Genomic DNA, 12,747 nt, shown 5'->3' on the forward strand with positions numbered 1-12,747 from the left:
TGCGTGTGTGTGCGTGTGTGTGTGTGTGGTGTGAGCATGGCCTCGTTCCTTGGCACTCTCTGGCTCTCTCCTGATTGTGGTTCATTCACCTCGCCTTCCCAGGCTGCACACCCGCCTTCCATCAACTCAACAGTATGTCTACCCCGGTTCTCCATCTTCTCTTCGCCAGCTTGTCGTTTCAACTACAGCGGTTCTCTCTCACCCCAGCCGCTCTGCGTAGCATATTCAGAGTTATTCCTCGTGCTGTTTCCGTTACCTTTATTTACCGTTTCCTTGTGCTTCCAGGTTCACTATCCTCCGGTCCCCCTGCCTCGCCTGCTCGCTTATCCTCAGCCAGCCATGCTCACTCCTTCATCCGCCTGTCCTGCTCAGCTCAACTCCGCTAACCGCCATCCTGCTCAGCTCAGCTCTGCCATCCACCATGGCCTCTCTACCTTCTGGCCTGCCTGCCATCCTCACTCCATCCTGCAAATGACCCCGTTTTACATTACTTAATTCCATTGTCTGTGTCTGGGTCCACCTCTACTGACCATAACACACACACTCTCTCTCTCTCTTATTCTTTGTCTTAATCGGTCTGTACTACTGATTCTCATGCTGTTGTTATGTGCCTGGAAATTTCAAAGCTTATCCCAAACTATGTCGAGTCTTGTATTAAACCAAAAATACAATGTACACATTTACATAAACATCAATTTGTATAAAACACTCATTAACAATAACAGATTTGCTATAATTACACAGAACAGACCCAAGCATTAATACATATTGTAAATTGCAACGTATAATTATATGATGTTTGAATTTTCTTAATGAATTGTTTGAGTGATTGTCCAGATCTATCCATGAACTGCCAGGCCCGCTCGCACTCTCCGTCACTCCTTCACTGACCTTTCGTTAAGTCCCGCCCCCCCTTAGTAACTGTTGCTACGGCCGTCAAGCTTTTCAAACCATCCAGGAAGCAGCCGGAAAACACCAAAACATGATGGAAGATATCAGCGCATTCCCAGAGAAAATTAAGTGATGTATTCTGGAGTAATTCATTATTAATATCATCCTGTGCAAGTCTGCAGTGGAGGGATACATTCAGAATATTAAAATTAACACCGAAGGGGACGTGACTGTAATTGAGGTTAAAGCTTACCGGTCACAGTAGAAGGATGAGAATCCCCATCAACTAATTCTGAAACACATCCAAAATAACATTGTGGATCATAACCCTGCAGTTCATAACACTGAACTGCAGGGTAAGTTAAATATTTCAGCCATTATTGGAATCTTTTTCATAATCCATTGTCATCATCACCATATGAAAATCTGCAGTGCCACACTTGCGGAAATTAAGGGTACAAGTGACACTTCCAATAACACCGTACAATGAATAAATGAATGAATGAATGAATAACAATTAAGTTGAACAGGCACCATTCCCTCTGTAAACTTCAAAATTTTGACCCTGTGGCAAGACTCGTGCCATGGGAGGGTGTTGAGATGGAAGGACAGACACAGGTTAGGCGTTTTACTTTCCCCGCATGAGCTGACGCGCTCTCCTCAACCTGCACCCTACTCTCGCTATAGATCCGCGAACATCATAGTCCACGGAGACTCCTGCCTGATCTCATCCATCGACCTGTCCATCACCTGTGCAAGTGGAGAGCCAATCCTTGATGTAATCCCACCTCCACCTTGAACCCATCCATCATTCCAATCACACACCTCACCACTGTCACACTGTCCTCATACATATCCTGCATCACTCCTACATACTTCCTTCAACTCCCAACTTCCTCATAAAATACCACACCTCCTCTTTCGGCACCGTCATATGCTTTCTCTAAATCCACAAAACTCCTTCTGGCCTTCTCTATACTTCTCAATCAACATTCTCAAAGCAAACATCACATCTGTAGTGCTTTTTCATGGCATGAAACCATACTGCTGCTCGCTAATCGTCACCTCACCTCTTAACCTAGCTTCTACTACTCTTTCCCATATCTTCATGCTGTGGCTGATAAATTTTATACCTCTGTAGTTGCTACAGTTCTACACATCGTCCTTATTCTTGAAAATCAGTACCAGTATGCTTCTTCTCCACTCCTCAGGCATCCTCTCACTTTCCAAGATTGTGTTAAACAATCTAGTTAAAAACTCCACTGCCATCTCTCCTAAACATTTTTTATTTTTATTTTACTACTTATTGATCCCCGTGGGGAAATTCTTCTTCTGCATTTAACCCATCCTGGCTGTGTAGCTAGGAGCAGTTGGCAGCTGCCGTGCAGTGCCCGGGGACCAACTCCAGTTCATCTTGCCATGCCTCGGTCAGGGGCACAGACAGGAGTATTAACCCTAACATGCATGTCTTTTTGAAAAGGGGAAAGGGGAAAGCTTTCTGGGGCCCATAAAAACTGTTGCTATGGTAGGATTGGACAGGAACCATTCTGTGGCAGGACTTTGCAATAGGTCAATTGGTAATTGTTCCGTTACGACCAGATCTCCTGGGAAGAATCATCGGGCAGCTTCAACAGGTGAGTGGTGATACGTTTTTTGGTTTGTGTGTGTGTGTGTGTGTGTGCATGCCTATGCTTATATAGCCCCTGTTACTGAGTAAGTCTCTCTCAGTTTACACGTATGGGTTTAGTAGGAGAGCAAGAACACGCACATGAGTAAGTCTACAGTCACGCGTGCGCGAATGCAGGCGAATGACCATTATCTGCCGACACGAAATTCGTATTTTGTCATGCTGAATGTGGGCAATGCAGGATGGGATGCCAAGTGGGGTCAACCACACATACTTCTTTACTACTATGTGAGGCAGCGGATTCACCGGTCAAAGTTCACGAACGTTGAACTCCACACGAAGCAAAGATGCAAATTTCCTTCACCACAGAAGTGAATGTTTTATTCTCCCCTTCGCTCACATAGAATAGAAGTGAACAGGAGGCGAATATTAACCAATGTTAATTTCACGCATGTGTGACTGTAGCGGAAAGCAGATTTGGGGGTGGGCCCCATTCGCTAAATCTTTTCAGGGGCCCAGCCATTTTTGTTGGCGGGCCTGCTACTTAATACCGCTTAAACTCAATGCTTTGTTTTCAAGAAGTGCTTGCTGATATTTTTCACAAATGATCAGTTCAACTTTTGTCGAACTTAGTCCAGGCAGTATTCCAGTTATGTTGGTGGGCTAGCTATTGCTAAATTGGGTATTTCTAGCCACAGACTATGCTGGTCACATTCGTTAGTCAGTAATACATTGATTTGTTGATAATGGTAATCACTGTGTGGGTAAAAACAACAGTAATAATACCCAGATAGCATCCGGTTGTGGGCCACTTCAGGCAATGATGCAGTGCTGATGGCCTTCTTCTGGCCCTGACAAAATGGATGTGAGCCTGAAGTGGTCCACATATATAATGGCAAATATGGCCCAAATATGCCAAATCAAATGTGGGCATTTTTTTGGCAACGATGCGGTGCTCTCAGCAACATGTAATCTGGATGTGACCCTGAAGTGCCCCATGTGGTAAATGGTGAATACGGCCCAAATATCACAAAAAAAAAATATGGGCCACCTTTGGCAAATATGTGGCACATGCCTCATTGCTATGGCTTGGTTCTGGCCCAGATCTGGCAAACAGGAGCGGACCGCCCAAGTGCCATCATTCCACATGGTATGTGGGCCGGATGAAAAGTGCTGGTGTGGGACGGGTCCGGGCCACAGCAATTTTGCTATCTGGGTACATTGGCTATATTAGGTATTGATAATAGCTAGATAACTAACTTAGCAGCAAGCTTGGAGCAGACGAAGGTATTTTTGTTGATTTTTGAATGGCTTAAGCTGGCTATGGGGTCTGCCACACTACTTAATCCACTGCCGACATTGCTCTTGTGTTTTGGGGTTCGGGAAGAGAAAGAAAATTAAACCCCCTTCCAAACTTTTCGGGTACCTAGTGTCCAATTTGCAGGTCCCATAGGTACACAATTTCGGCATTTTCTATTATCTATCGATCTGTCTGCTATTCTGTTTGTCTGTGTCTTGCTGTCTGTGTGTCTGTTGATCAATCTAACTATGATATATTCCCTTACGTTCTTCTGTTGAAAGCTTGACGGACCTCCCTCACATAGAAACCATTGCTAAGGTAAGATTGGACAAGAACCGTTCTGGGGCGGGACTTCGCGAAAGGTCAATTGGCAATTGTTTTGTGATGACCAGTTCTCAGAATCATCGGGCAACTTCAACAGGTCAGCGGTGGTAAGTTGTGTGTGTGTGTGTGTGTGTGTGTGTGTGTGTGTGTGTGTGTGTATACATACATACGACTTTAGCTTTGTGTTTGTTTGTATTCGTCTTAGAATATCTATGTATGCAGCTTAGTGGAGTTTTTATATCTGTGCTGAGTCGTTAGCATTTTGTGAAAGTGTATCGTTTTTCACTTGCTGAATGGAATTTAGGTTTACATGTCCAACCAAATGTCCAGAATCACAACACACTTTCCTTGCTGCTCTTGCTTTCAGGACAATATGATGACAACTACATAAAACAAAGGGGAGGGAGAGAGAAGGCAAAATGGCAAAAAGGAAGAGAGAGACCTGTATAAGTCACCAACAGTACAATAGCACATAAACCATACCAGCTACAGTGTTATTTCCTCTCTCTCTCTCTCTCTCTCTCTCTCTCTCTCTCTCTCTCTCTCTCTCTCTCTCTCTCTCTCTCTCTCTCTCTCTCTCTCTCTCTCTCTCTCTCTCTCTCTCTCTCTCTCTCTCTCTCTCTCTCTCTCTCTCTCTCTCTCTCTCCTCTCTCTCACACACACACACACACACACACACACTCACACCACACATACATATATTTTCTCCCTCTCTCTCATTATTTTTATTATCTCCTTATCGGTGCTCATCGTTATTTGAGATGGAGCCTGCATGATGAATAGTCTTTTTGATTAAGAATGCATGGCTCCTTTACTCAACACACACTCAATACACAACAGTGAGGGTTGTGTTCGCGGCTCTGGTCCCGTCTCTGATACTGTGCTTTAATGGTGTGCTGCATGCTAAGAGCACATGGTGAGTTTGCGATTCTCTCACACTGATATTATTATCATGTGAATATTCAGCTTGGTTTTGACATAGCATTTTGGTTCTGTTATTAGCTTTTTTCTTAATTATACTATTTATTGGTTAACCTCTTTTTACTTGCCATTTTAACATCATCCATCCATCCATTATCCAAACCGCTTAGCCTGCTCGCAGGAGCCTATCCCAGCAGTCATTGGGCGGTAGGTGGGGAGATACCCTGGACAGGCGGCCAGGCCATCACACACACACACACACACACACACACACACACCTAGCGACAATTTATACGGCCGATTCACCTGACCTACATGTCTGGACTGTGGGAGGAAACCAGACCACTCGGAAGAAACCCATACAGACACGGGGAGAACATGCAAACTCCACACAGAGGACGAGGTTGGACTACCCCGGGGCTCACATTGTGCTAACCTGTTTCGAGTACTGGTATGGTTGCCAGGTATTTTTTTTGGGGGGGGGGGGCAAATGTCTTGTTCTGTAGTTTTCCATTTCTGCTGAGCAAATAATGTTTCCCCAAGACACTGCCTACTACATATAGAAGACGGAGGGCCATTGGTGATTGAATGCATTCAGAGGAAGATGCCATAGTGATGATAAAAAAAAACAAAAAAAACAACACCTAATAGTTGGAGGGCACAGATTTTCCTTCTTCAACCTTCTGTGTTCGCAAGTAGCTTCCCTGCTGAAGTGTCTCTGAATAACCACCATTTAATTTCTACCAACTCTAGGGCCACATAAATCCGATCAACCTCCAAAATGACCAAATAGGCCGCTTGTTTGGAATGACAAAAAATGGCTAATAGTTGAGTCTGTAAAGCAACTGATAATTATGCCTGCAAAAAACAATCAACATTTTCATTGGCTAGGCCTTGAAGGGGGACAGTCATAAACTCTCATGGTATGTGAGTAAACCTAGTAGTGACAGCAAGTATAGATGCAGTGGTTAAGTTTGGGATTAAGCTTAGGTGGTGGCTAATTAAGTGGTGGTTAAGGTGACGCAGTGGTTACGTGCCCCCATCCTGTTGACTGAAGAAATCAATGAGCTATTGTCATCTAATCATGTGGTTTCTGAGGAAACGTTAGTTCCATGTTTGTACTGGAGAGCAACGATTGCTTCCTTCTTTTAGCAGGAGATGCGCACAATCGTCACATACACTCGTCATTTGTACAGGCCTGAAAATATGATCCATGTGGTCATTTACATAGGATGACCAGTCTCGAATAACCAATAGATAAACATTTTGCCAAATTAATTGATTAACTAACAGTGACAAAAAAGCTGCTCCTAGAAATGTGAAATACTAAAGACGATAGCAGATATCTTGACTAGACTGAAATAAAGACACCATCTTGGAGGTTAACGTTGGATCTGCCAGCAGATGCAACATTAGAGCCACACTGTAGGCATGTGTGCATCGCACCAGGAAATGATTCGGGGATCTGTCTCTCCAACTTCTTGTCACTGCTTTGTAGTCTCACATGAAACACATTCTCATGTTACATCAAACTGGCCTTGTGCTCACCATGTGATGAACCTAGCTTGATATGTTACGACATTTATTTGTAAATCAACACTCTTCTTTTCTCTCTTCTATTACAAACTTAATTTTCTTTTACTTGAAATTCTTCAGACTGAAACCACTGTAAGTGGAATTCATGGTGGAAATAATGAAAGTGGATATGCAGCATCTGCGGCTCTTGGGCAGCCGAGTGGGCCCAGTCCTCAATCTCCAATAAAGATTCTGCTGAAACATTGCTAGTGGATTGCAATTAATATAACTTAGGAGGGAGAATGGGGAGAAAATAATTGCATAACTTTGGGAGAAGAAAAAAACTGAGATTTGGAGGCGCTTAGTTATTTGCATATTTCCAATGGGAAAATGCAGTGACTAACAATGGTGTGTCAGCACCACTGTCGAGAAGGCAGATCAGTAGAAGAGTCACAGCCGTTGATCATTTCCAATTGTAAGTTTGGGATCATTATCTCTACATGCAAAATTTTGTTTAATTTTGAAGCTAACCATCTAATGAGAGGTAAGAATATTGATGTGACATGTTACCCTCTACAAAGTTAAAAGGCAATCTGCCAATTAGCTGGCTGTCACAATGTGATGACCCTTAGGAGTTTTAAGTGCCCTAGAAATACATATTTAGAGATGGAAAGAAATGCCGTCTTCATCCAGATCTTGATATGTAGGTCGCAGATATATATGGCCAATGTTCCTCTTAAGGTATTTGCTGCCAGCTGGTGCAATACCAATGCAAGCCTGAACTGAAAACAAGCTCCACATTTGACCTTAAAGCTGCATTATGACACATTTCCAAAATTAACAGTGAATCCAATAACTCCATGTAATTTGAAAGGATTTCTTGTCCTGCTGATCACATTGAGAATCAACACCGCAGTCTACAGTTTTCTTTATCAAGAGGCAGGCTTTGTCTCCACTTTCAGCTCATTGTTGATGTTATCATTATCACTGCTGACACACCCTATTTCTGGTTAAGGAAAACTGTAGACTGCAGTGTGATCGGCAGTGTAAGTGATCATTTCATATTAGAGTAAAGCGTTTGATTCCTTGCTAATATCAAAACTGTCACTCAATGCAGCTTTAAAGTCTCCAAAATTTGAAATTTCAATGTAAAAAAAAAATCAAAAGTAATATCGAAGTTATTGTGACTACTTTTTTTATTTTCAAAAAGAATGTAAAGTTTATGGTATGGCAAAGATGTAGTGAAATATGGCGAAATGGTGTCCAGACATCACACCGCTTAGGGGGCATTCCGATGATGTCGTTTGAGTGACAGCTGAATCAAAGCTGGCATTGCTGAGAGACGCTCTGTCAACTTCCCTGTTCATACAGTTACGAATGATGTTATGAAGCGATAGATGGCACACTTTTAATCTAACCAGCCACTTATTATCTGGCACTGTCTGTTGAATTACACCGGTCAACATCTGGAAGGACCAATCATCCAATGTGCTGATGTGTTTGCTGCACAGTGTGACAGCACCCATAACTTTTTCAACTTTGGTCTCTGGTACCTTTTATGGCAATATCAATCAAAAATATTATGTATTAAAAATACATGCGTTCAAAAAATGGACTTGACTACAATATCAGCATTAACAGGGCTATCCCCTGGCTTCAATGGCAGCTGTAAACCGAGGATGCCGTTTCTTGCTCCAGCTGCTGAGCTAGCGTGTGTTAGCGCCACATTGTTGCTAGTTGCTGCAAAAGCCATTAACAGTGTATCTGATATCACCAAGTTGGTGTTGTTACTATGACAACATAATTGTTTCTCCAGGACCATCACTGCAACTGACCAATCACAATGAGCACGTTTACATGCACACTAATAAACCGATCATTATCTAATTTCTGGAGTTACCTGATTACTCAAGTAGACATGTAAACAGCATAAATCGATATGCTTTATCAGCTAACAGCCATTATCGGATACACACCTATTTTTTGTCCAATAATCCGTTTATTCAGTGCATGTATACAGCTTAATCTGGTTTCTTTCGTTTTATTACATCTGCGCATGTGTAAATATGTAAACGCGGATGTAGTTAAAAATACAAGAAGAAGAACGTGAGCGGAAGCAGTTGGGTTAACAGCGACGCAATGTTGTAAACAGGAAGTTTGAGTTTTACGTCATGTCCTCGTGGAAGAAATCCAACTATTGACTGAATCATGTAAACGAGCTTTTCCCCCCTGATATCGCATTACTGAAGTGCATGTAAAGGCGTTAAATAAGATTATTCCTGGTTATTGGATTGTGATCATGTAAACGGGCTCATTGTTGTGCTGTCGTGCCTTTGCGACTCAGGGAAAAAGACGGTTGTGGGATTAGTTTGTGGGTTAGGGTAAGGTTAGCTATCGGTTAAGGTTAGGGTAAGGTAAGTGTTAGGTTAAGGTTGAGGTTATGTTAGGTGAGCTTTGGTATTTTTCTGGTCTTTTTCACCATGTCGCAAAGGCACGACATCATAACAACGTGATTGGTCCGTACAATGAAGGATTGATAGCTCGGACTAAAACTGTAGCTGGTTGGACCAGCTATGTGACCACTGCGGTGCATCGGCAAGGATGCAGGGATGCCGGTAGGTTATCTTCAATAGTGTTTAATAACAAGTATTCGTGTGGTTCTACAATAAAACAAGAATAAACAAACCACATTAGCACACAAGCTCAACAACAGTGCTGCCAGGAAGCATTAAGCAGTGCTAGTGCTAACAAATGCTAATACCATACCTCATGACTCTATATGACTTAACCTAGAAGGTGAACTGCTAATTAGCAAATCACTTGCATTACGAAACAACACACAAATTAACCTAAGACCACTGTCATCATAAGGCACTTTGATAATAATCATAGCATCAATGCTAACAGCTGACTTTAACCACACATATTTACAATATCAATATAAACTCAAGGCACCGAAATATACCTGACACAACTCTACTTACATGTTTCTGGACGCACACGTTTCCTCTCTCCGTCCACTTTGCGCCACAAACTGCGACTAAATGAAACGGCCGGGTAGCCGGCACACAGTGTTTTTCAGGCAAACCAATAACAAGGGCGCTGATTGGCTCATCCCTGCCACCCCATCGTGAGTCTAAAACTACAATAATACACAAATGAAAAGACCTTCGTCACAGTCTGTTGCAACGATGGTCCTGGAGCAACATTAATTATGATGTGGGAACAACAGCATTCTCAGACAATACATTAATATTAGCCTCACTAAACAACGATATAAATCGCTCCCATAATCTTTGATCCGGATCTTTAGATGTGCGAGGGCACGCATTACGAAAAAAATCGGTCCGTGCAATGAATGAATTTACCGCAGTAGCACCCGTGCAATATGCAGTTTTGCATGTGTGTGTGAGACAGCGCCACTTGTTTGTGTGAAGTGACAGGTTGTGTGCTTGTTTGTGAGGTGAATCGATGGCGCATCGCTATTCTACTTGGTAGTTGTAGTCTATTGTGCGGTTAAAATACATGTCCCCGACCGCGTAGACTCCATACATCCACCAACACCAATTCTCACAGTTCACAGGGAATGAGAACATTCACAGACATTTCACAGGGAACAGTTGACTCAGATCGGGTAGCGACGGCCTCTACGCCCCTGAACCCCAATAAGCGGGCCGCGACAGCCAAATGTCTGGCCCGCGCAGACCCATTGGCACTGACACACCTATCATAAGATGTGAAATAAGTGCGCAACATGTGAAACAAAAGGGCTTCCGGGTAGCGTAGCGGTCTTTTCCGTTGTCTACCAACACGGGGATCAGTGGTTCAAATCCCCGTGTTACCTCCGGCTTGGTCGGGCATCCCTACAGACACAATTGGCCGTGTCTGCGGGTGGGAAGCCGGATGTGGGTAAGAGTGGGATAATTGGTTACGTACAGTTGGGGGTGGGAAGGGGAAATAAAGTGTATGCTGCTCTACTTTATTTTGACCTCACCCCACACCGTACACTTGACCTATGCCGTAGAGCGCGCACAGACGTAAGACGTACTCCACGCTGTCTACAGACCGGTCCTTGAGTAGACAGAGCCACTCAATAACGGTCCTAAACCAAGAACATGGCCTGCGCGAAATAGTGCAAAGTCGACCAGGAAAACCGTCAGCGCAAATCTGACTGGACTGGTCAGTTTTGTTTTATTTTACAGGGCCACACGGATGCCAAACAACATGCTTGATATGCATACAGACTGTAGCTGTCTGCAAAGCAGATAATCTCAAGCAGCACTTCAACAGTATGCATGCTGCCAGCTTTAATGCTAACGATCCTGCAAAATCATATCAGCGCAAACAAAAAATAGCAAATATGTGAGCATTGTAAAAGCGCTCCGTTTCTACTATCTACAAGAGAGGTCAACAGCTGCATCATTGCATGTTTCATGGAACCTTGCTAAAGCTAAGAAGCCACTCACTGATGCTGAGTTTATTAAAATGTGTCCAATTGATATGGCTGGCTAGCAAGGCAACAAGAAGAGTAGAACTTTTAGTGGAGGAGTGTTTTTCCAATCTACTCACAGATTTGAGGAAGCCATATCACTAGCCATACTTATCCTGTGACCGAACTGATATGAAACAGCGATCTGTGTTCGCAAGTTTTTTTTTTAAGGGAAGACCCTTCAGGAAGAGCTACTTTGTTTGCTTCCTATGCCTGGGCGCACAACTGGGGAAATCATCTTTAATGAATTAACAGTTCTTTGAGAAGAGTAGCTTGGATGTGAGAAAAATTGTGCCCTTTGTCACCGATGGGGCTCCATCAATGGTGGGACAACACATGGGCTTGGTATTCAGGCTTGCCGCTGTTAACACAGCGCTCTTAGCATTTCATTGCATTATTCACAAATCCGTGTTGGCACTATACTGTGTGGTGAAATTAAATAGGTGATGGATACTGTGACGAGACCAGTAAATTTTGTTTGTGAGAGTTCTAGTCTGCAACATTGCCTATTCAGAGCATTGCTGGAGGAAGTGTCAGCAGAATACAAGTATCTTTTGCTGCATAATGATGTTCGCTGGCTGAGCAAAGGCCGTGTGTTGGAGAGGATGTGCGACCTGCGTGATGAGCTTGTGTCATTTATATTTGGACTGCGGATTCAAAAAGTCCAAGAATATCAGAGGTTTTTAAGTGACAATAAGGTAATGGCATGTTGTTTTTTGTGTGACATCATGCCTCGTCTAAATCACCTTAATCTGCAATTACAAGGTAAGAATCACACTGTTGTAGACATGTACAAGGCGGTTGAAGCTGAACCTTTTGGAGTGACATTCACAGGAGAAGGTTGCACTTTCCACATCTGCGGGAGCATTGCGTGAAGAACGAAATGCGGGAGGATCCAGCGATGAAGGATTTCGTGACGAGCCTGGCAGAAAACGTCAAGGAACGATTTGAAAGCTCCCCTGAACTCTCAGGTGACATCTTCCTCTTCCTGAAACAGCCGTTCTCTGTTTTGGTTGATGGCCAGTGGACTGCAGAGGCCAAAAGTCTGGTGCCTTTCCATAGATGAGGCAACTCTTCAGATGGAGGTCTTGGAGATGGGAACATCTGATTTGCTCAAAGCACAACACAAGGATGTTGGGGTGAGTGACTTTTGGATCAATATGGTTCCCCAAGCTCGATTCAAAAACATGAGAGCTACTGCAGTGCTCCTACTCACAATATTCCCCTCCATGTACATATGTTAGTCATCATTTTCTTCAATGAACTCGATCAAGAACCAGGAAAGAAACAGACTCTCCATTGAACATCTTGGCCAGTGCCTCAGGATTGCCACAACAGAACACAGGCCCGACATCAGAAGGATTGCCTCATCCCGTCGCTTTCACTTCTCTCACTGATTGGTGAATGAACATCCATTTATTTTTGTCCATTTGTCCATAATTAAATGGTTGGTTTTAGACTTATTTTGTTTCAAGAGTGCAGTTTTTTTTCTTGTGACCCTCAACACAGGCTTTAAGAATCCCAGGCCTAAATTACTACTACTACTACTACCAATACTAATAATAATCCATCCATTATTCAAACCACTTATCCTGCTGTCAGGGTCGCGGGGATGCTGGAGCCTATCCCAGCAGTTATTGGGCTGCAGGCAGGGAGACACCCTGGACAGGCCGCCAGGCC

Source organism: Lampris incognitus, chromosome 2 (genome assembly GCF_029633865.1).
Source record: "Lampris incognitus isolate fLamInc1 chromosome 2, fLamInc1.hap2, whole genome shotgun sequence".
NCBI lineage: Eukaryota > Metazoa > Chordata > Actinopteri > Lampriformes > Lampridae > Lampris > Lampris incognitus.